This window comes from Octopus bimaculoides, chromosome 8 (genome assembly GCF_046866305.1).
Source record: "Octopus bimaculoides isolate indiv1 chromosome 8, ASM4686630v1, whole genome shotgun sequence".
NCBI lineage: Eukaryota > Metazoa > Mollusca > Cephalopoda > Octopoda > Octopodidae > Octopus > Octopus bimaculoides.
In genome coordinates, this window is record NC_142935.1 from 17,284,153 (window position 1) to 17,307,287 (window position 23,135).

A 23,135-nucleotide genomic window follows, 5' to 3' on the forward strand; every position below is an offset into this window, starting at 1 on the left:
ATCACATGGTTCCAGGTTCAGTACTACTGTATGGCACCTTGAGCAAGTGTCTTCCACTATATGTGTGTGTGTGTGTGTGTGTGTGTGTGATGTGTGTGTGTGTTTGTCCCTCACCATTGCTTCACAATCAGTGTTGTTGTGTATACATCCCTATAACTTAGCAGTTTGATAAAATAGACAGATAGAATAAGTAGTGTGGCTCTGTGGTAAGAAGTTGCTTCCGGGTTCAGTCCCACTGCTTGGAACCTTGGGCAAGTGTCTTCTACTATAGCCTCGGGCTGATCAAAGTCTTGTGAGTGGATTTGGTAGACGGAAACTGAAAGAAGCCCATTGCGTATATACATATATATGTGTATATATTTATGTATTTGTCTGTGTTTGTCCTCTTGCCATCACTTGACAAATGATGTGTCCCTGAAACTTAGTGGTTCAGCAAAAGAGACTGATAGAATAAGTACTAGGTTTATAAAGAATAAGTCGACTAAAGGCAGTGCCCCAGCATGGCCGCAGTCAAATGACTGAAACAAGTAAACGAGTAAAAGAGTACTGGGGTCAATTGATTTGACTAAAATTCTTCGAGGTGGTGCCCCAGCATGGCTGTAGTCCAATGACTGAAACAAGTAAAAGATAAAGGAATATATACACACATACCCACCCACACACATCCGTCTTCCATGCTGTCACGAGTTGGATGGTTTGACAAGATATGACAAGTCAGGACACTGCCCTGAGCTCTGATGTCTGTTTTGGTATGGTTTCTAAGGCTGGATAATCTTTGTAATGCTATCTACTTTACAGTGTACAGGGTGCTTTTTATCATGGCACTGATGCTTGAGGTCACTAAATAACTTGCAGGACAAGACTCTTTGACTGAGTTGGGGTGCAGTATTGAGGGAGGTGGCTTTGGGCCAGCCAGATGTTGAGAGGCTGAAATGTGACAGAGGAACAGAAATGGGTATCTTGTAGAGGAGATACATGGCTATCTCAGGTGGAGAGAGACAAAAGATGGTGATGATGAGGTGTTAGAGCATACTCTCAAAGTACAAGAAGGTGAATATAAGAGAGGATAAGACAGAGGATCAGGTAAATGCAGTAAGTGGTGAACAAGAGTGGCAGTCTGGTCAATGGTGAATCTCAGTTTTGGGAGGAAGGTTAAGGAAAATAGGAGAGGGTCAGGGAAGAGAAGGTTATAAGTAGCAATACATACAAGGGCTGTGGAGAGCAACTGTAAAGTAAAATTGTAGGCAGATGAAATATGAGGAGATGGTGTGAAGTACGCATGTTGGTGGGTAGGGTGAGAGAGAGATGCACAGTAATAGAGATGGAGGTCAGAGGCATTTAGGTGGGGATATTATAGCAAGTGATGAACAGAAATGGTGATGGGCAGACAATGGCAGTTATGAGCTGTTCAGTAGAAAATAAAGTGGTTAGGGATGATATTGAGAATGCAAGATGAGTGATGAACAATGGGTGGATCCAAGAAGAGGGATAACTGGTGGCACAAAAGTGGGATGAAACATCTGCAGTTCAGCTTTTATACAATTGCAGCAGCTGAGTATATAACGTGGTAGTTAGAAGAGCGATGGAAAGATGGGTGTTAGAAAGATGAGTTGTGGGGAAGGCTTGACAGAGGCAAATTGGCTGGGGTTGGTGGTAGAATAAGTGATATGCTTTTATGACTTCATTTTCTGTTACGATAGATGGGTCTCATGTATAGTGAATTGCTAATCATCTCAGTACTTTATCAGCTCATAGATGAGGCTCATATACATACATGTATATATATTCATGTATACACATCTGTACGTAGATATACAAGTATGCAATTTCCGGACATGCTAGCATATAATTTTACAAGGCATGAACATATGAGTCGTTGGACTGGGTACTCTTTTACTTGTTTCAGTCATTTTGACTGTGGCCATGCTGGAGCACCGCCTTTAGTCGGGCAAATCGACCCCAGGACTTATTCTTTGTAAGCCTAGTACTTATTCTATCGGTCTTTTTTGCCGAACTGCTAAGTTACGGAGGCATAAACACACCAGCATCGGTTGTCAAGAAATGTTGGGGGGACAAACGCACACACACACACACACACACACACACACACACACACACACACACACACACATATATATATATGACGGGCTTCTTTCAGTTTCCGTCTACCAAATCCACTCACAAGGCTTTGGTTGGCCCGAGGCTATAGTAGAAGACACTTGCCCAAGGTGCCACACAGTAGGACTGAACCCAGAACCATGTGATTGGTAAGCAAGCTTCTTACCACACAACCCACTCCTGGGTAGGTGACTTGCCTTCAATCCTTGTGGGAGTGTGATGTTGACAAGCCACAAAAATGGTGAAATACTGGTTTCCATCACTCCTAAATGAGATTGAGGGTGAGTTATCTCACCTGTCCATGACACCGAGGGTTTTTCTTCATTTTTTTTAACACACGGTGATTTAAGAGTTCATATACTCAGCCATGCTACTGTAGCCATTGGAATATACATATATATATATATATATATATATATATATATATATATATATATATATAAACATGAAGAATGCACAGGAAATAGATTTCCTCAAATGTTTGGTGGGATCCTTAGAAGTATTAGATGATTTTTGTTATCTAGGGACAAAGTTAGTAGTCGAAGAAGATGGTCTGAAAGTGTAGTTACTAGAATAAGAATGGGTGGGACAAAGTTCAGAGAGCTTTTACCTTTGTTGGTAACAAAGAGTCTCTGCCTCAAAGTGAAAGGCAGATTGTATAATGCCTGTGCTTGGACAGCTAGGCTACATGGTGATGAAACATGGGTCATGACTGCAGAGGACATGTGAAGGGTTGCAAAAAATGAAGCCAGCATGCTCTGCGGGATGTGAAATGTTGGGTATATGAGGTATCAGATGTCGTGTGCAAGAGAGAAGACTGCACTGGTATGGTCATGTGATGCATGGATGAGGGCAGCTGCATAAAGAAGTGCTGATCTTTGTGGAGGGAACATGTGGAAGAGGTAGACTCAGGAAGACATGGAATGAAGTGGTGAGAATTGATCTTCACTTGTTGAACCACACAAAGGAGATTACAAAGGATTAAGATTTCAGGTAATTTGCTGAGCTTGAGAAGACACGTCAGGCAAAGTAAAATCATGGCCATCCAGACATACATGCATGTCCTGTACGGCCATGCTCACTTCACACACACACACACAATCTTCCCTTTGTCAAAACTCCCTCACAACCCATCTTCCCAGCATCCCTCCCCCATGCCAACAACTGCTTCAGGCCCACCCACTCTCCCTCCCATACCTACCTGCACACACTTGCCATGCTCTCACATATTTTCCTGACCCAAGCACAACAATTTCTCTCACCATCACAAGCTACACTCAATGCTTCCTCATTTCTAAACATCTCCTCTCACACTCTTATAGACAATCCCTCTCAAGCCCCACAGTACTACTTATACTCTCCCCCACTGTTCCACCATCTATTTTCTTCTCTCTCTCTCACTGACAGTCTCTCTATCTCTGTTTCTCCTTTCTTTTCTTACAGGAGTAGCCAAGTATCTCTTCCATAATAAGACACCTGTCTCTATCCCTCTATAATACTTTAACCTCTTAAATGGCACAAAGCCACCTCCCTTGGTTCCACTCTCTCTCCCAGCTGAGAGGTCTTTGTCTGATAGGTTACTTGGCAACCCCACTGGTGTTGGTGCCACATAAAAAGCATCCAGAACACTCTGCAAAGTGGTTGGCATTAGGAAGAGCATCCAACTGTACAAAGCATGCCAAAGCACACAATGGGACCTAGTGCAGCTCTCCAGCTTGCCTAGCTCCTGTCAAACTGTCCAACTCGTGTCAGCACATGACGAACATTAAATGATGATGATGGTGATGATGATGATGATGATCATGATGATCATGCACACACACATGCTCGTCATCATCATTTAACATCCATGTTCCATGCTGGAATGGGTTGGACAGTTTGATATGAACCCAATAGGTTTAAGGACTGCATTGCACTCCAGTGCTTGCTTTGGAATGGTTTCTACAGCTGGATGCCCTTCCAAAATTCCAGTTTACAGTGTGCACTGGGAATGGCCCAGTGGTTAGGGCAGCGGACTCGCGGTCATAGGATCGCAGTTTCGATTCCCAGACCGGGCATTGTGAGTGTTTATTGAGCTAAAACACCTAAAAGCTCCACGAGGCTCCGGCAGGGGATGGTGGCAAACCCTGCTGTACTCTTCCACCACAACTTTCTCTCACTCTTTCTTCCTGTTTCTGTTGTACCTGTATTTTCAAAGGGGTCAGCCTTGTCACACTGTGTCACACTGAATATCCCCGAGAACTACGTTAAGGGTACACATGTCTGTGGAGTGCTCAGCCACTTGCACGTTAATTTCACAAGCAGGCTGTTCCATTGATCAGATCAACTGGCACCCTCCACATCATAAGCGACGGTGTGCCAACAACAACAACAACAACAACAACAACTGGGAATTGCTTTTGTATCACAGGCACTACCAAGGTTACCAAGCAGCTCACAAATCAACACCACTCCAGAGGGGGTTGGGGGATGCACCCTTAAGCTAGATAGGGGTTAAGGTGCAAGAGAAGAGGAGATAAGCAGTGATGATGAGGTGTCCAGGTGGCACTTCAAGGTGTGAAGGGAGAAGGTGGAGGTGGAGAAACTAGAAGTGTATGTGGGTTTGCAAGAGTGTATGGAGGAAAGAGATAGGGGAAATGAGAGATGGAGGTAAGTGACATCTGTAAAGACTGGAAAAAGTTGAAGAGTGGATGGACGGAGTGATGAATATGTCTGTGAGAGTTGCATGAGACAGGGGAAGTGAGAAATTATGTGTTTGTGTTTGGGTAGGCTGTAGTAACAGGGGAGGAGGAGGAGGAGAGAGAGAGAGAGAGAGAGAGAGAAAGAGAGAGAGATGCACATACATATAGAGTATAAATACAATGATCATTAAAAAATCAAAACAAAGAGACAAGGTTCAACAAATAAGGTATTAGCTTAATGCTTCAATGGAAAGAAAAAGTGTCTTAATATTTCAGATGTTAGATCTTCATCAGAAGAAAAGAGAAAAAAACTAACATGATGGTGTAGTAGTCCTTCATCAAAAAAAAAAAAAAAAAAGAAAACCAGAGGAGTGAGAAAGAGAAAAAAATTAATATAATGGTGTGATATGTTTATCATATCTCCACGATAACCTCAAGTCAAGCCACTGATCAATATGTACAACTGAATATACACCCAGTGCAAACTATGGACAGGAAATGTCGCCATTTTCTGCTCAACACTTTCATGAAACTAAAGAAGAAGGTAAGCTTTTTTTGTGTAGTAGATGTACAAGAGCAATATGTATGAAATATATATTGGAAATAGATTCTCTTAGATGCTCTGTTGACTCAGCAGAAGTTAATACCTCTGTTATCTAGGTAAAAGAAGTAGAATTCATGGTTCAGAAAATATAGAAGCCAGAGTAAGAATGGGTTGAGCTAAAAAAAATTCAAGAAGCTATTACCATTATAGGCAATAAAGACTCTTTTTCTCTCAGAGCAGAGTGTAGAGTGTATGACTCTTGTGTTAGAACTGTGATACAGTATGGTAGCAAGACATGAGCCTTGAATGCAGGAGACCGGCAATAACTAGAAAGAAATTAAGCCAGTTTGCTCCAATAGGTATTTAATGTGAATGTGCATGGACACCCGAGAACAAATGAGCTGAGAGAAAAACTGGGTATAAAAGGAAACAGATGCAGTGAGAGAGAGAGAAGGCTGTGCTGGAATGGATATGTGATGTAAACAGAAGATGACTACTGTATAAAGATATGCAACTTGCAGAAGAGGGAGACCAAGGAAGACTTGGGAAGTGGTAGAAGATGAATCGCTGAAAGATGCTGCTTTTCACAGTGGAAATGACAAAGGACCATACTGATTGGTGATACATGGTGTTGCAGAAGACCCATCCATCCATGGCAAAATTACTGGAATAACCATGAAATTTAATTTCACAGTGAAAGGGTTAATGAAAACAAAGACTATAAAATAAATACAAGAATAGACTTTATGATACAGAGATACTTTTACTTGAACATACAGTATGCATCTGGAGCTAGGTGCCTTGATGAACATTATAATTGTGAGATAGAGATGAAGACCCAGGAGCAGCTAAGAAGGCTGCTAATCAAAAGAAATATGTAAATGATGAAATATGAAGTAAAGATTATTTGCCAACATAACATGGTAGTCCTGGTTTAGGACGAATGTTGCTGTAATTTAACCCCAGGAGACATTGTCTCCAGCTGGCTATACGACACAATCTGTGTCCTTATATCGTGTTGTATAGCCAGCTGGAGATGATGTCTCCTGGGGCTAAATTACAGCAACATTCATCCTAAACCAGGACTGCCATGTTATGTTGGCAAATAATCTTTACTCCAAAGTACTATTGCTGAATATCTCACATTGTGAGATTTACAAATAATAATTTTCTGATGAAATATGAGTTAGGAACTCTCTGGAAATGGTAGAATAATAGCATTTATTAAGAATGTGACATTAGGTTAGGTGATGTATGTATGTCTGTCCTTGGCTGGCCTCAAATCTCACCTGCGAACCCATGGAAAACAAACCTCATCTAGCTATTCTGATTATATGTCTGTGCACACGTTTGAATGTGGTGTGTGCCAGAGGGTTTGCAAATCCAATGGGGGTCTTAAAAGACATGTTAGGATCCACAATGAGCAGAACTTACTTGCAGGTATTGGTAGTGCAAATCAGAGGTGCAATCTGTGTGGGTGTTTTTTCAAAATACTGTCTGGTTTAAAAAGCCACATCAGATGCCATGAAAGGGCTAAGGTGTAGGTGCAGGAGGTGGTCAAACTCTGTTTAAGGAGTAGACAACCACCATATATATATATATATATATATAAACAAAAGTATATGAGTATATGCATATATATGTACATGTATGCACATACCTTCATCTACATGTACATATAGATGCATATCTGGGTACATGACGTTGCAAAAAAAACATGGACAAAATGATACACAAGGTACAAAAAAACATACAGGCCACATAGAGAACATATTCTTTTATCAGCTGCCACCATTAAAACACTGGCATTTCGAAGAGTTAGGGTAGGACGCATCGTTAAATGGCTCTTCCCACCGACACAAATTAAATTTGTTCCATGGAGGATAGTGGCGGACGGAAAACAAGACAGGAAAACGAAACAGTGAAATAAACAAACAAAAAGGCTATACAGCCAGACGTGGAGAAGTATTATATATATGAATGAGCAAAAACAAGAAAAACAAAAGAGGGCAAGTTTTCACAAGGGTGTTATTAGTATAAAGCATGAAAGGTAATGAAGAGAGTTTCTAACATTTCAGACACTAGTTCCATAATATATTGCCATTATCATATTCTTGTCTTTTTAACACCCACTTTTCCATGCTTTTATGGGTCAGATGAAACCTAGTCGAGGCATATTTTTCTATAGCTTGATGTTCTCCCAGTTGTTAACCTTTGTCTGTTCCCAAGGAAGTTAATATTTTCCCTTAGTTTACTGAACAACAAACAACCTAGAAAAGTTTCCAGAGAGAGTTGTAAGCTAACAACATTTTGTATAAATGGTGACTTATTCTCTCACCATCAGAGAGCACATGTCAAGACAAGATGAATACACACTCACTCAGATATACACACTTGTACATACATACATACACACACACACACACATGTAGAATCGGAGTGAAACCAATAGCATATTAAATTGTTTGTATCTTTTCCTGCATATTCATACAGCTAATAATATTGAGTAGTGTGCTTTAACAACGTCACACACACACACAAGCCATGTAAGCTGAGAGAAATTAGGCACAAGGAAGAGCACATAATAGATGGAACAAATAACTGCAACACATATATGTATGTATGTATGTATGTGTATATATAGCAGAAGCTATGATAGATCGCTGACCAAAACATTCAATTTTTTTTCTCCTTGTCTCCGTATTCTTTCTGTTGAAGAGCGTAGCTCGAAACGTTAAAGACTTTCCGTATTCCCAAGCGTCATACTAATACATCCTTTTGTTGTTTACACCACTTGTCCTCGTCTGTTGTTGTTTTTTTTTTTCGTACATTCTCCCATATATATATATATATATATATATATATAGTTTTAGGGAAAATCCATGCTAGCATGGAAAGCGGACGTTAAACGATGATGATGATAGTTTTAGGGAAAATAACCAATTTTCAAGAACTCATCGATGAAAATCCACTATCATGTTAATTGAGTTTTTTACCTGTAATTTTGGATTTTGTCCCTAATATTATATATATATATATATATATATATATATACACACACACATGTATATATACATACATGTGTATATGTGTGTGTATTTATAGGGAATATGAATTCAACAAAGATAAAATGTGAGAGAATTGATGACTCAAGGGAAGTTAAAAAGTGGAAAAGTCAGTTATTGCTTCAATGTTTTTGAAGGTAATATCATACATAAAAATATATGATTATTATTATTATTATTATTGTTCATGTATTCCAAGTCAGCGTTTGCCAAAATTGGGGGTGGGAAAAGAAAATAGACATTAAGATGATGATGATTGTTTCAAAGACATATTTACAATGAAACACATAGCTGTTACATGAAGGACCTCTGAGAGAAAGTTGGCAAGATGTTTCAAGATTGTTTTCATGTTCCAGGAGGTGGAGTTCCCTAACAATTGAAGTAGGATGCAAAAGTTTTTTTTTGTGTTCATTAAGGAGGAGTTTGGTAAATAGATGTGGCCTCTGTCTTGATGTTCCTTTAAAACCTCTATGCTTCCTGAAATTCACCAACACTACACGTGATATCCAGCCCCCCTCCATATGCATGCACACGTGTACATCATGACTCATACTGTTCACTTTCCTGATTTTTGTACATAATTCTAAATATTGTACATGCACCTTTGATGAGTTGTAGTGCACCTTAGCACTATACACAATAATTTCATTATCATTATATATCTTAGTCTACCAAATAATATATAATCTTTTATGATCATGGAAATAGCAGCCATAGGTTCCTAAAATTACACCTTACCAACTTAAGAAGAGAAAACTAGATGCATTATTCCTGAATAAAAGACAAGATGCTCATTGCTGGAATGCCCTGGACCACAAGTTTGTCTATATCTTAGGGGCTGAAGTCAGGGGAAACAAGTTAACAAGAGCATCATTGATCTATTAAAAACAGTTGCTGAATATTCCTCAAATCACACCTTAATATCTTGAAAGTAAGGACACACATTAAATAATGTAGCTACACAGACTGCTATGTCAGAAAAAAAGAAAATAAAGAAAGATGGAATGGTGACAGCAAGAGACACATTTGATTACAAGTCTGCTTCATCAAAGGTGACCAGAATCTAAACAATTTCATTTCTATGCGAAGTATTAATAAGAGAAATCTTAAACACACACTGCAAAAATGATTTAATACAAATGTTTGCTTGAAATCTTATTTCAAAATATAATTTGAAGATACTTAGATATTCAAGAATGCAAAGATATATGTATATATATATATATATATAGAGAGAGAGAGAGAGAGATAGATAGATATCTTTGCATTCTTAAGACTTTTTCACTTCCCTAGCGTTATACTAATACATCTGTTTGTTGTCTACACCACCTGTCTTAGTCTTGTTTTTTTTTTTGTGAATTCTCCCTCTCTCTCTCTATATATATATATATATATTAATATATGGAATAATTTACTCATACAATTATTCTTAGCTTTTTTTTTTTATATATATATGTTGTCATTACAAATGTGTGTGAAAATGAAAAAGATATACTACAAATTATACTGTATTTGACGTGGTGGTGGTGGCCATAGTTCTCAAAGTTTGCTGCTTAAAGATTTTTCTCTCTATGTTTTTATTTTGGTGCTGATAGAAAGATTCTGAAAAGTCTAAAGATTTGTTTAGGTTTAGCTTTGTAGTTCACAACATGATGCACTTCCTCATACCGCCCATCGAACCGTTTAAAATATATTATATATAGACAAACTAAAGCTCAAGTAACGTACTGTTGAATAACGATGATATTTTTGTGGGAGGATTTCAGCTGCCTTTGTAGGTGGGAAGGTAGTCTATTCTATTTAACAAGTTCATATATGAGCTTTGGTCTATATTTGTAAGTCATGACAAGAAGAGAATAACTGTTGAACGAAGACGAAGTATGAATTCAGTTTTGTTTTTCTTTCTCTAAAAAATATTGTTTTGAAGAATTTTCATTTTTGATGTTACTTCTTATATTTCACTCAATAAAATATTCTTTTCTACTCTAGGTACAAGGCCCGAAATTTTTGGGAGAGGGGCAGTCGATTAGATCGACTCCAGTACGCAACTGGTACTTAATTTATCGATCCCGAAATGATGAAAAGGCAAAGTCGACCTCGGCGGAATTTGAACTCAGAACGTTAAGACAGACGAAATACTACTAAGCATTTCGCCTGGCGTGCTAACGTTTCTGCCAGCTCGCCGCCTTAACTCAATAAAGTATTAAATCGTCTCTGAATTATGAAAGGCATTCCAGGTGTAGCCATCAGTTTTGTCTCCAGACGTAGTGAATTCGGTACTGCATTATCCAGTGACCATTCCCTTCGAAAGGGTGGGAGGTTAATATGTGGTGGAGTGTTAAATCTGTTTTTCACTGACTATTAACAAGTAACAATCGCAAGTCAAAGTACTAAATCGACACCATGGCTGAAAGACGAAGACTCACTGATATCTATCTATCTATATATATATATATATATATATATATATATATATATATATATATATATATATATATATAGTCCTTGTGCAAGCCAAAATTGCTAAATAATACAAGGAATCAAACTGGAAAATGAATTCCAAAGAATTTTTTTTAATAGTAAATATATTTAATGTATGAAAGAGGAGAGCAGGTGATATGCCACGCCTACTCTGAAATAAACATCTACATTTTAGTCCGTGTCAGAAAATGTATCACTTTTTGGATATGAATTAATATTTTCTCTTTTTAATGATAGATTTCTATAGTTTTCGAATAAATATAATTACTGTCTATTAATACGAAGAAAGTAAATAAATAAGTTAGTTATTCTGATGGAAGTATTTCTAACAGCGGTAAGTAAACATACAACAGTAATGTTACTAAACATGTTAGGAGAGAGAGAGGAGATAACGACTGCAGTAATAAAAGAACGAACAAAAGGTAGCATAACATGGAAGAAATCAATAATTAACGTTAGAAAAAAAAAAAAAAAAAGAGAAAACTATTTGTCTACAACTGGAGGATGTTTAAGACGTATATTAGTTGACGAAAACAGAAAAGGGGAAAATAAACTCGCGTGTATGTGTGTATGGGGGAAGCTGATGAAGGAAAATGTTCTCTATGTGGCCTGTGTGTTTTCTGTACTCTGGTTATTATTATTTTTTTGTCCACGTTTTGTTTACAACGTCCTGTACCCAGATATGCACCTATATATACAGGTAGATGTAGGTATGCACATACTTGTACGTATATATGCATATAGTCATTTATTATTTGATATATATATATATATATATATATATATATATATATATATATATATATATATAATGTGTGTGGTGTATGAATGAATGATCAACGATTATGCAAAACAAAATAGTAGGTGTTGTCATAAAGAAAGACATTCACAGGTTGTTGTTGTTAGAAAGAAGAAAGGTGGCTGTGAGTGAGGAAGGAGAAATGTTTATTTAGCAGTTCATAAATTAAAAAAAAGGGACAAAGGGCAATCACACAAAAAAATATTTATACTAAGGGTCAATCGAGAATTAGGTGGGAGTCGGAATAAAATAAAAAGAAATAGCTAACCGTTTGTAGATTCTTAAATACATAGAAAATATATTTGACTTGGTGCAGAGTATCTACCGCCCCTCTTCCATATTGGATATCATGTGATTCACTTCGGTGAGCAGATTTCAAAGTTCCCATTGAAAAATTATTCCAGTCTTTCATTTACCATCCATTAGATTATCCGAAGGAAAGGATATTTTAGTTTTACATGGATTTGTGTTTTTATTTAAAAAAAGCAATCGATGATTGATTTATCTAGTTTGTTTTAACGGGGATATGGTTGTATTTTATTGAAACACACGGAAGATTTAGTAGTGGAGGTTCGAGTGTATAAAAATAATTGTTTTTGTTTTGAACACTTATTTCATTTTTATTTCCTGAATAAAGTAAAAATATAGTTTAATGTCAGTATTTTGCATACGTTAGTCGATCTCATTAGACTTTTAGATCTTTAAAAATATGTATTAACAATTTTTTTACAAAAAAAAAAATTCTGCGTTATGTATCTATTTATATAGCAAAAAAAAAATCTAAAGTAAAAGATTTGCTAATTTTTTTTACAGGGATGCGAATGTAGACATGGAAACTCATACCCTTCTAAAGAAAATTGGCAACACATGATAAAATATCTACAAACAATAACCAAAACCGAATTGTGTCTTCGATGCCTCTGTGTTTGTGTGTGTGTGACAGTCAACCGATTGATTTCGATCTCCTGGAAAGAAAACTCGTCAATGGGATTTTGGATGAAATCGAAGTAAAAATAAAGAGGTTATATTGACGAGCTGTTAGGTGAAATATATAATGAATCTGTGCCAATTCGAGACAGGGTGTCAATGATAGGGGCCCGTCACTATTTTGATAAAAATATCGAATTATAGAAAACATCATTCTATAAGTAGCAAGAGTAGTTGAGTGTGTGCGTGTAACAGTGAGTTTACATACATACATTGATTAAATATGAAAATAAACGAACTCATATTCCCACGTATTTACTGTTACTCTCGTTGTGAAATTAAAGCTTACTAGGTCTTTAGCGGCAGTTTTCACTAATTGCTCTACCCTAAACTATCGATGATGTAAGGTAGCAAGGGTGACGTTTAGGAATAGCTGTCACTTGAAGCCCCATATCTCACGTTGAAAAGAATAGAGTATGGAAGTGGAGGAAAATACATAAAGTGAAAATGTTATGACTTTATTTATTTATCTATTTTTTTTTTGTCAGAATAGTAATTTCCGTTGTATGAAGTACAGGAATAATAACGAAATGTAAAAAGTTATCCCTTTTCCTTTCCCATCATTTATGGAATTTCGAGAGACAGCTATTCCAAAATTCCGCCCAAATTTCAATCTAAGTTAGAGGGTGGCTAAAAAGTTTATAGGCTGACCATGAAGGATTGATGCTAGAGCAGTGAAATCTTGCATGCACTAATTTCAGCCCTTCTTATTAATAACTGCATTGTCCTTTTCCAGGTAAACAGACACCTGACTGCTCAAAAAGACTTCAGATGAAACTAGTAGCGACTTCTCTTGAAAATGAACAAAATTTGGTACCGTGGAGTTTATCAATACCTGCAGGAAAAAGGTTTAGGCCCCAAGGACATTTATGCCGATATGGTTGTTACATTAGGAGATGACGCGTCAGCTTTATCTACAGTGAAACGTGGACAACTGAATTTAGGAAGGGAAGAGAGATTCTTGAAGATGACCCAACGTCTGGATGTCATACAACTGTCACCACAGGAAAACATTGATCGTTTTCACCACATATTGAAATATGACGGGCAATTGACTTTCTATCGTATAGCCTATACTATTATTATATCCCGTGACATAGTTGAGAATATTCTGCACAATGAACTTGGCATGACGAAGGCTTCCGCTTCGTGGGTGCCACATCTTCTGACACTTGATCAAAAGCGCATCAAGTTGATCATATCACGAGAGAATCTGACATTATTTGAGGCAGATCCAGCTGATTTCCTTGAACGTTTCGTAACCGAGGATGTGTGTTGGGTTCATCACTTCGAGCCAGAGACAAAGCGACAATCCAAGCAGAGAAAACTCCCCTCCTCACCTGCTCCAAACAAGGCCAGCGTCGTTTCATCTACAGGGAAGGTAATGACCGCAAATTTTAAGGATGGAAAAGGTATAGTGTCTTCAAAAGGACCATGCGTCAATGAAGAATACTATGTCAACTTACTGAGGTAGTTACGAAAGGCTATCAAGAGAAAAAGGACGAAAGAGGTTTTCTTTCATCAAGACAATGCTCCAGCACACAAGCCCTTAGCTTCAATGGTTATTGTGCGTGACTGTAGCTTTGATTAATTGCTCTTTCTGTTCTCTTGATTTGGTCACATCTGATTATCATCTGTTCCCTAACATGAAAAAGTACTTAGCTGGGAATCAATATCGCAATTGTGATGAGTCATATCTACTTTTGTGACCAACAGTATGAAAGCTTTTTCACCAATGGGATCCAAGCACTGCAACACTGATGGAAGAAGTGTGTGGACTGCAAAAACGGACCATGTTGAAGAATAAACCCCATTTGGTCACGTTCCATGAGAGTATTTTGGTCACCATATAAACTTTATAGTTGACCTCCGTAATTAATATATATTTCTTCTGTCATTTATTCCATGGATTATAAATTTGCCAGTATGCAAGTTTACTAAATTTCATCAACACCTTGACCGTAGCATCTTCTTAACACAAATAACACGGCAGCAATCCATTATGTATGTATGTATGTATGTATGCATGTCATTATTTAGTCTTATTTCAATATTTCTTGCCAATAGAGAAAGAGCCGGTTTCTAACCTAGATCCATGACTCCTTTGGAATTTCAACCACAACAGAGTATTTTGTATGTATGCATGTATACATGTAGATTTGTATGTTTTTGTTTTATGTATGTATTCTCATGCATATAGTTGCATACCTAGACATGCTCATACATACTTAAATGATAAACTTCTAGAAAGTTTTACAGATTTTTACAGCTCTAGTAATGAATTGGATCTGTAGTCTTCGAATCAGCTTTCTCCTTTCTGGTTGTGAGAAGCCTAATTTTTCAAGATTGGTATTTAGGCAGTGTGTTACATATCCCAGTGGTTCAGTAATTACAGGTATAAATCTGAACTTGTAATTTGGATAGAGTAACTGCAGATTTCTCAATAGCATAGGCGTTCTCTTTTTCACTAATCTTAAGCTTTATGTTAACATCCACTGGGCAGCTGATTTCCACAACTGTACACAGTTTATCTTCTCTATCCTTTTCACTGTGACATTCCACCAGTATTTCTTTTTGTTATGAATCCCTATGGCTTCTACCATACCGTGGGTTCTTATTTCTTTGTCCTCGGAGTTATCCTTCCGACGGATTTCATTACAGAGTGTCCTGGCTACAACGTCATGTCTCATCGGGCGATAATACCGTGATGCCATTTTTGGAGAACTACTAACGATGTGGGTGATATTTTTCAGTGTTACTCCACAAAATCTGCATTGGTTGTCACATTTTACTTCTTTTTCTGCATCGCTGTCTCTTTTGTGCACTAGGCATTTAGTTGATATTTCCTGTTCCTGGATTGCGAACACACACCCTTCAAAGTGGGAGGTAGTAATCCGGTTGTTGGCCCATGATAGACTGCTTTGATTATCAATGTTTGGGCATGTATTTAAGGCTATCAGACAAGGAATGCTATTGAAAGAGCTGCTTTCCAAGTTATATGATGTTATCAGCTTCTTGCACGCAAACTTGGTCAAGGGATGCACTTCGACACTTAGTGGTTAAAAAATGTTGCTAAATGGATGGGATACGACGTTCAAAGGCAGTTTGGATCGATGTTAAGCCTCTGCCGCGTTGTTTCCATTTTAGGTAGAGGCAGTCTACGTCACAATTGATGTGGAAATTATGTGTGCCAGTTAGTATCTTCCGGGTTTTCACGTCAATGGCTCGGATCTCATCAAGCGTCCAGTCAAGCGGCCCAAATATTGGTATAAGTACTGGCACTGCAAACACATTGTGGGCTATTGTTTTATTGAATGCAGAGAGTTCCGAGGTCCAAATTTCCTTTATTCCGCTGTTATATTCTTTAGTGACATGTACGTATGTGACATGTATGTATGTATGAGTTAAGAAGGTTCCCAGTGTTTGTAAGTATGTGGTTGAGTTTGGTGTGTTGCTTGAACTGTCGGTGCACGCAACTAAGTGTGTGCTTTTATTCATTTAAAGAATCTCAGATGGAGAATCTTTGCAATGTCTTACAAATTGTCACTGTGTCGCAAATGTATTGGATTTGGAAAATCTGCATGTTTTTTTTTTGCTTTTTCTTCGAAAAATCTAATATTTCTAGGTTTGTGTGTAAATCTGCAGATACATATTATCCATTTATCCAATTTTTCCACTTACTATTCCGGGGTGAATTGTTGGGGTAGAATCCTCAGGTACCTTCATTATAGAGTCCAATCAGTAGCTGCCATCATTACAGTTTCCGGACTGGATTCCAAGTGTGACAAACTAAGACTATGGCCATCTCATTCTTGGTCTATCCAGCCATCTCATTCTTGGTCTATCCAACCATCTCATTCTTGGTCTATCTCTAGGTCTGCTGCTGGTTGGCTCGTCTAGAAGAATCAGTCTTGAGATTCTTTACCCCGATATTCAAATAACATGTCCATAATACCGGAGCTTTGTCCACTCAATGCACTGTGTGGTTTTCCAGCCGGGTGCTGGAAGGCACGGATAAGAATTATTGTTGCGAAGACTGAGACATTGGTTCTCTTAAGAAAGTCATCCCACAGCATTGAAAAGACACAACTCCGGTACTACGGACATGTGATTAGAATGCAGGAAAAAAATATCACAAGATGGGTTATTTAAGCCGAACCAATATATAAAGAGTTACGAAGAAGCCGGTTATTATCATATGGTGTGAAAGAAAGAAAGCAGTAAATTTAGTCGAGTGAACGGTTCCTCATGAAGATAACATGGACGCCGCTCGGGCTCAAAAGATCAACCGTTATAAAAACCTTCTTGTAGAATATGAAGATGCAGGCTAGAAAGCAGAGAAATTACCAATCGACGTCGGATGTAGAGGATTCATTGGACACAGTGTGAGGTGACTGTTATCGCAAGCCCTGACTCATCGTAAAGCAAATATCACCATGAGGGATAGCCAAACTACAGTGGAGAAGGCAAGCCACAAGGTGTGTGTGTGTGTGGGGGGAGCCACTGGATTTGGTTAAAAAGAGACGATGAACAATAACTTGTAGAATATTGAACGAAACCTAATAACCAGTTGATTTTGCCAGCGGGGTCTCATTTCAGTCAGTGGGGCTAGTGCGCAATGTTGCTGCCGGGAGAAAGGCCCCGAAATGGTGCGCATTCTCTCCTGGTGACCCCATAAACTTGCTAGCACATGGTATGCGGAGCTTTCAACTGGTAGCCCTTGATTCTGAAAGTTGTTTGCAAGCACATATATTCAGCAATGTCAATGTCGAGCAGTGTTTAGGAATAAGTGAACATTAGGTTAGTTAAAATATGTTTGCGACATTCAGAACCGTTACTGTGTTGAAAAGAAAATTCTCTCTTATGGTAAAAAAAAGTGTAAAAACACCATATCTGTCCAGTACTACCTCCTGCAGGATTCCAAGACGAAGCGTTTCTAACTCTTTATCCATTATCCCAAAGAGTTTGAAACGATGCGTCTGGGAATCCGACAAGCGGCAACATTGGGTAGATATGGTCTTTTTACACATTTTACCACAAGAGAGAACTTTTTCTCTGCAGTTACTGCAGTGAATTTGGCTTTAAATGTTGAAATGTGTCAAAAGTATATTTTAACTAAAATAAAGTTTGCTATATCCCTTTCCCAACTATACTTTGCTGAAGTCCTCGAGTGGAAAAATTTGGTTATCGAATATGAAATATTAGAATTTCTAAGAAAATCACAGAATGCTTTATCTTAAGACAAAAAAAAAACAAAAAAACAAAAAAAAACAAAGATTAAACTCAGGGTCTTGGCTATATGAGTTGGAAAGATATGATAGTTGCTGCTTTATAATTTCTCTCGAAGCAGCTCAAATCATGAATGTAAATTCAACCACAGATCTGTTTAGTTGGAAACATTCAATTAAAACACACACACACACACACACACACACACACACACACACACGCACACACACACGCAAGTTAATTATTCCAGCTGACCTGGGTTACGGCCATATTTTCTGTTAGCGGGTAAAAAGTATTAGAATCAATAATTTTACGTTGGTACGAGGCCAAACATATTTAGAAGTCAAGTACAGTCGCTCTGATCGTAGCTCTTTTTTTAATGGCATAAGTCAGAGGAGAAAGTCACTATCCATGGCTACTTTTAGGATCCCCAAGAGGAAGTTATTCCACAGATCGGAAGACTATCCTCTATGCTTGCAACATAATGGACTTCGACAAAGATACTCAAGGACTAGATTGTGGTATTAAAGTAGGAGATAGATTAAGTCTATTTCACCGAACAAGACAAGTTTTGCTGAAGGGATTCCATGCCGTTTCCGCCTATCAAATTTCATTTCCAAGGAGTTGCTCGATCTCCGGACTGTAGTAGAAGACCCTAGTCCAATGTTTCGCACACTGAGGTGGATCTCTAAACCATGAATTTGCGATGTGCATGAGCCCTAGAAGAATGAATATTTTCCTTTTATCTGTCTCAATCATTGGGCTGCGGCCATGCTTGGGCATTGCCCTGAAGGGCTCAGTCGAACAAATCGATCCCAATACTTTTTAAAGCCAGGTACTTATTCCATCGGTCATTTTTGTCAAACCACTATATATATATATATATATATATATATATATATATATATTCATATGTATAAATGTGTATATGCATATATATATATATATATATATATATATATATATATACATATTCTTTATTAATAAAGCTGCAAAAACATCACAAAAACTGTTACTCAGAGTTTCACGTTCCCGTTTGTCGGACAGTTTTGGTTGAGAATATATATATATATATATATATATATATATATATATATATATATATATATATATATATATATATATATATATATATATGGTCAGCTCGGGGCTATAGTGGAAGATGCTAGCCTAAGGAGCCACGCAGTGGGACTAAACTCAAGTTCACATGCTTGGGAAGCAATCATCAGATCCCAAAACGGGTTAAACTTAGCTAATATTCTATCGCAACTCCCACTCTTATTACTTTTTGTGAGATATAATAATTGTAGTTCTAAAAGAGAGTATCGAGTGAGTTATGATAATTGACTTGTCTCATGTGTACTCATGAAATATATTGTATCTACCCGAGATATAACAAATCCGTCGTCCGATTTAATATCACTATTTGAACCTTAAGTGCCTTTTGAAGAGTCCACTCTGACGTATTCATTCGAGTCAGGTCTCCAGTTTAAGACGACCATCCTCCCTCTTTCCTAAAAGTGTTTGAAGTTCTGTGGTAGGTCATGAGGTCATGAGCACAACTCTTCTTTCTTGACAAAGAGATTAAGAGAAAAAGAAAAAAAAACATGTAAAATTAATTGTATCTAGATTTGAAATTGGAAGATTCCTTTTTTAGAATTATGACAGTGAAATCCGTCCGATGCACTCCTCTTATGTTGAACACCTCAGCTACTGGTTTATAAATAGTATTATAAAGACCAGTTTTTTCTTTCGTGTATATTAGTATATATTGAAGCATTGTGTATTTGTAAAGACGTTGAATTATAAGCTGTAATATAGCTAAAGGGTACAAGAAGGTGTTCTGTCTCGTGCAGCATTAATTAATTTTGGCTGAGATAATTTTGATAATTTTATGTTAGGTTTTCGGTGGGAAGGAGGCGGTAAAATTAAGGATATTTCCTTGCGTAACTGATATTAACCCCTTGCCTGTCGGAAGCATTCTCATAAGTTGATCCTAAACGTTCGTGCTCATTTTCTGACTTTTAGATAACCCTCGTTTCATACGTTCTGAGTAATATTGGTTTCGAATTTTGGCACAAGGTCAAAAAGCTCGCGGGGAGGGGCTAAGTCGATTACATCGGTCCTAATGCTCAACTGGTATTTATTTTATTGACCCTGAAAGGATGAGAGAGAGGCAAAGTCGACCTCGACAGAATTGGAACTCAGGATGTAGCCTCCGGACGAAATGCCGTTAAGCATTTTGCCCGGTGTGGTAACGATTCTGCCAGCTCACCGCCTTACGTTCTGAGTAATATTGAGCTCTCTATTTATAAGTCGAAAGTTACTCTAATGGTTGAAGAAAATTGGAAATGTGTATCATGTGTGATGCAGAGACGCCAAGGAAATATGTCTTGCATATCACATGCGATACATAGGACAGGCAAAGAGTTAATTATCTGCAATGCAAAGATTTTTGTAACGAATAAAATTTCGATTTCCCTTATCTCAAACCTGTCATACAGTACCGTTCTGTTCATTTAATAATTTGACACAGTTCCAAGAGACCTATTTACAAGAAATGGGTTGCTTCACCGACTGAATTAGCATTCGTCTTTCTTAATTTATCTGAATCATGTACGACCTTCAAGACCAGCTACAAATCGTCACACAGAACCCGACATTACTGATGTCTCAAACGTCTCCATTCAGCTGTCGTTTCTTAAAGGTGAAAATAAACAACCTTACCAATCTCACTAACCTTTGATTCCTGTCATCAAAAATATCCAGCTCCTGGGCATATCCAGTTTGTCAGCCAATTGGTAACGTTTTTGTTTCTTTTCTCTTTTTAACTCAGTTGTCAAGAATAGAAAAAGATAAAACAAAGTTTCTCGAAGGTCCTGGCCTTGAAGAATCTTAATTTTGTATTTCTCGAATAGAGTAAAAAAGAGTGTATATATATATATATATATATATATATATATATATAGTGTTATATATATATATATATATATATATATATATAGTGTTATATATATATATATATATATATATATATAGTGTTATATATATATATATATATATATATATTTATTTATTTATTTATTTATTTATGTGTTTCAGCCAAGTGGCTGCGGTCATGCTGGTGCACCACCGTGATTTTCACGTTCCTTGCATGGCTCTTCTCCCCCACCTGACATGGTCCAATCAAGAGTTTTGATGGCACATCTGGTGTATAAGAGAATTTGACACAGCTGCCCTAAACTGCGTCTCATTACGAGCCATTGGTTCGTCTGGTATCGTGGAGAGGAAAGCGTCAAGTTTTGTCTTGAAGACCTCCGTATCCATGTCTTGCATGTCTCTCAAATGTTTTGGCAGGGCATTGAAGAGCTGAGGTCCTCTGAAACCGAGGCTGCTGCAGTATCTCGTTCTTATGTGAGATGCAGTGGACGGTACCTTTGGCACCATGCAGTGGCGACCCGTGCGGGCATTCCTGTAGTACTTGATACCAAAGTTTGGCACCAGTCCTTCCAGTATTTTCCATATGTATATTATTACATATCTCTCCCGCCTGCGCTCCAGGGAGTAGAGACCTAGTGCCTTCAGTCGCTCCCTGTAGTTCATCTGTTGGACTGTGGCGATCTTTTTTGTATAGTGCCGCTGAATTGCCTCGAGTTCTGCTGTCCGCTTAACACTGTGTGGTGACCACAACTGAGAGCAATAGTCTAGGCGGCTCAGAACAAATGTCTTCCATAGAATCAACATGACTTTTTGATCCCTTGTACGGAAAGTCCTCAGTATCCACCCCGCCAGTTGTCTGCACCTTGCTGTCAACTTGATAATGTGCATGTGAAATGATGCATCACTACACATGTTGATGCCCAGATCTCTAACTGTTTGTGGTTCTGGGATTGCAGTACCTCCAGGCCCTGTGTATGCCAGTTGGGAGGTACTTGTGGTCTTGTAGCGCAGTACTTGAAATTTTTTTGCATTGAACTGCATATTATTTTGCTCTGCCCACTCATATATTGCATTTAGGTCATTCTGCAGGCTTACAATATCATCAGGATTCTTTATTGCCTGAGATATCTTTGTGTCATCAGCATAGCTAGTGACAGTGGCTCTCCGAGTGACCGTGGGCATGTCCAGAAGGGCCACTATGAACAGTAGTGGCCCCAGAACAGTTCCCTGAGGAACACCGCTCAATATTTGTGTTTCCCTAGATAGTTCTCCATTGGCTGCAACTGTCTGACTTCTACCATTCAGGAAGTCATGCAGCCACTCTCCTAATTTACCAGCTATGCCAAGGTTTCGCAGCTTGTGACATATCAAGCCATGATCAACTTTGTCAAAGGCTTTTGCAAAGTCGAGATATATCACATCAACATTTGAATGGTCAAGTAGCTGCTTCAGGACCCAGTCATAATGCTGCAAGAGCTGCGTGAGGCAGCTTTTACCTGGACGGAAACCATGCTGGGTCTCATTCAGCAAGTCATTTTCTTCTAGGAACGCAATCAATCTCCTTCTGACAATTCGTTCCATGACTTTGCTAATATGTGAAGTCAGAGAGATGGGCCTGTAGTTCCCAGCCTCTGCTCTGCTTCCACCTTTATGGATAGGACATATGGTGCCTTCCTTCAGCTTTTTGGGAAGTTTACCATTTGCAAGGAAACTCTGGAAGAGTATCCGGAGTGGTCCTGCTAATTCTTGTTTACACGACTTTAAGAGGACAGCTGGGAAACCATCGGGGCCAGTTGCCGAATTTGAGCTCATTTCATTTATGGCAGCTATCACATCTTCCTCTTCAATGTCGATGTAGGTAATGGATGCAGTCCCCCTTCTGCTGAGTGCTATTGTCAAAGAAATCAGCTGGGTTCTTTATCTGCATGTGACTCAGAGGAGAGGTGAAGACACTCTTGAATTGTGTACTGAGCACTTCACTTATCCATGTGGGATCTGCAGTCAGTGAGCCATTAGGCAGGAACAGGGGTCCTATCTTATACTGCACCGTATATATGTATATATATATATATATATATATATATATATATATATATATATATATATATATATATGTATATAGTGTTATATATATATATATATATATAGAGTTATATATATATATATATATATAGGGTTATATATATATATATATATATATATATATATATATATATATATATATATATAGTGTTATATATATATATATATATATATATATATATATATATATATATATATATATATATAGT

The 23,135-nt window shown here is 37.9% G+C and overlaps 1 protein-coding gene across 2 annotated transcripts in view; it reads right to left on the bottom strand.

Moving 5' to 3' along the window:
* The window catches only part of LOC106869244 (WASH complex subunit 5), a 170,406-nt gene extending 158,365 nt beyond the window's left edge, over positions 1–12,041 (bottom strand). For both annotated transcript variants that reach the window (XM_089356151.1, XM_089356153.1), the window contains exon 1: positions 11,957–12,041. The gene's annotated coding sequence lies outside the window, so the exon portion shown is untranslated. The remainder of the gene's footprint in view (positions 1–11,956) is intronic.
* Positions 12,042–23,135: the final 11,094 nt, after the last annotated feature.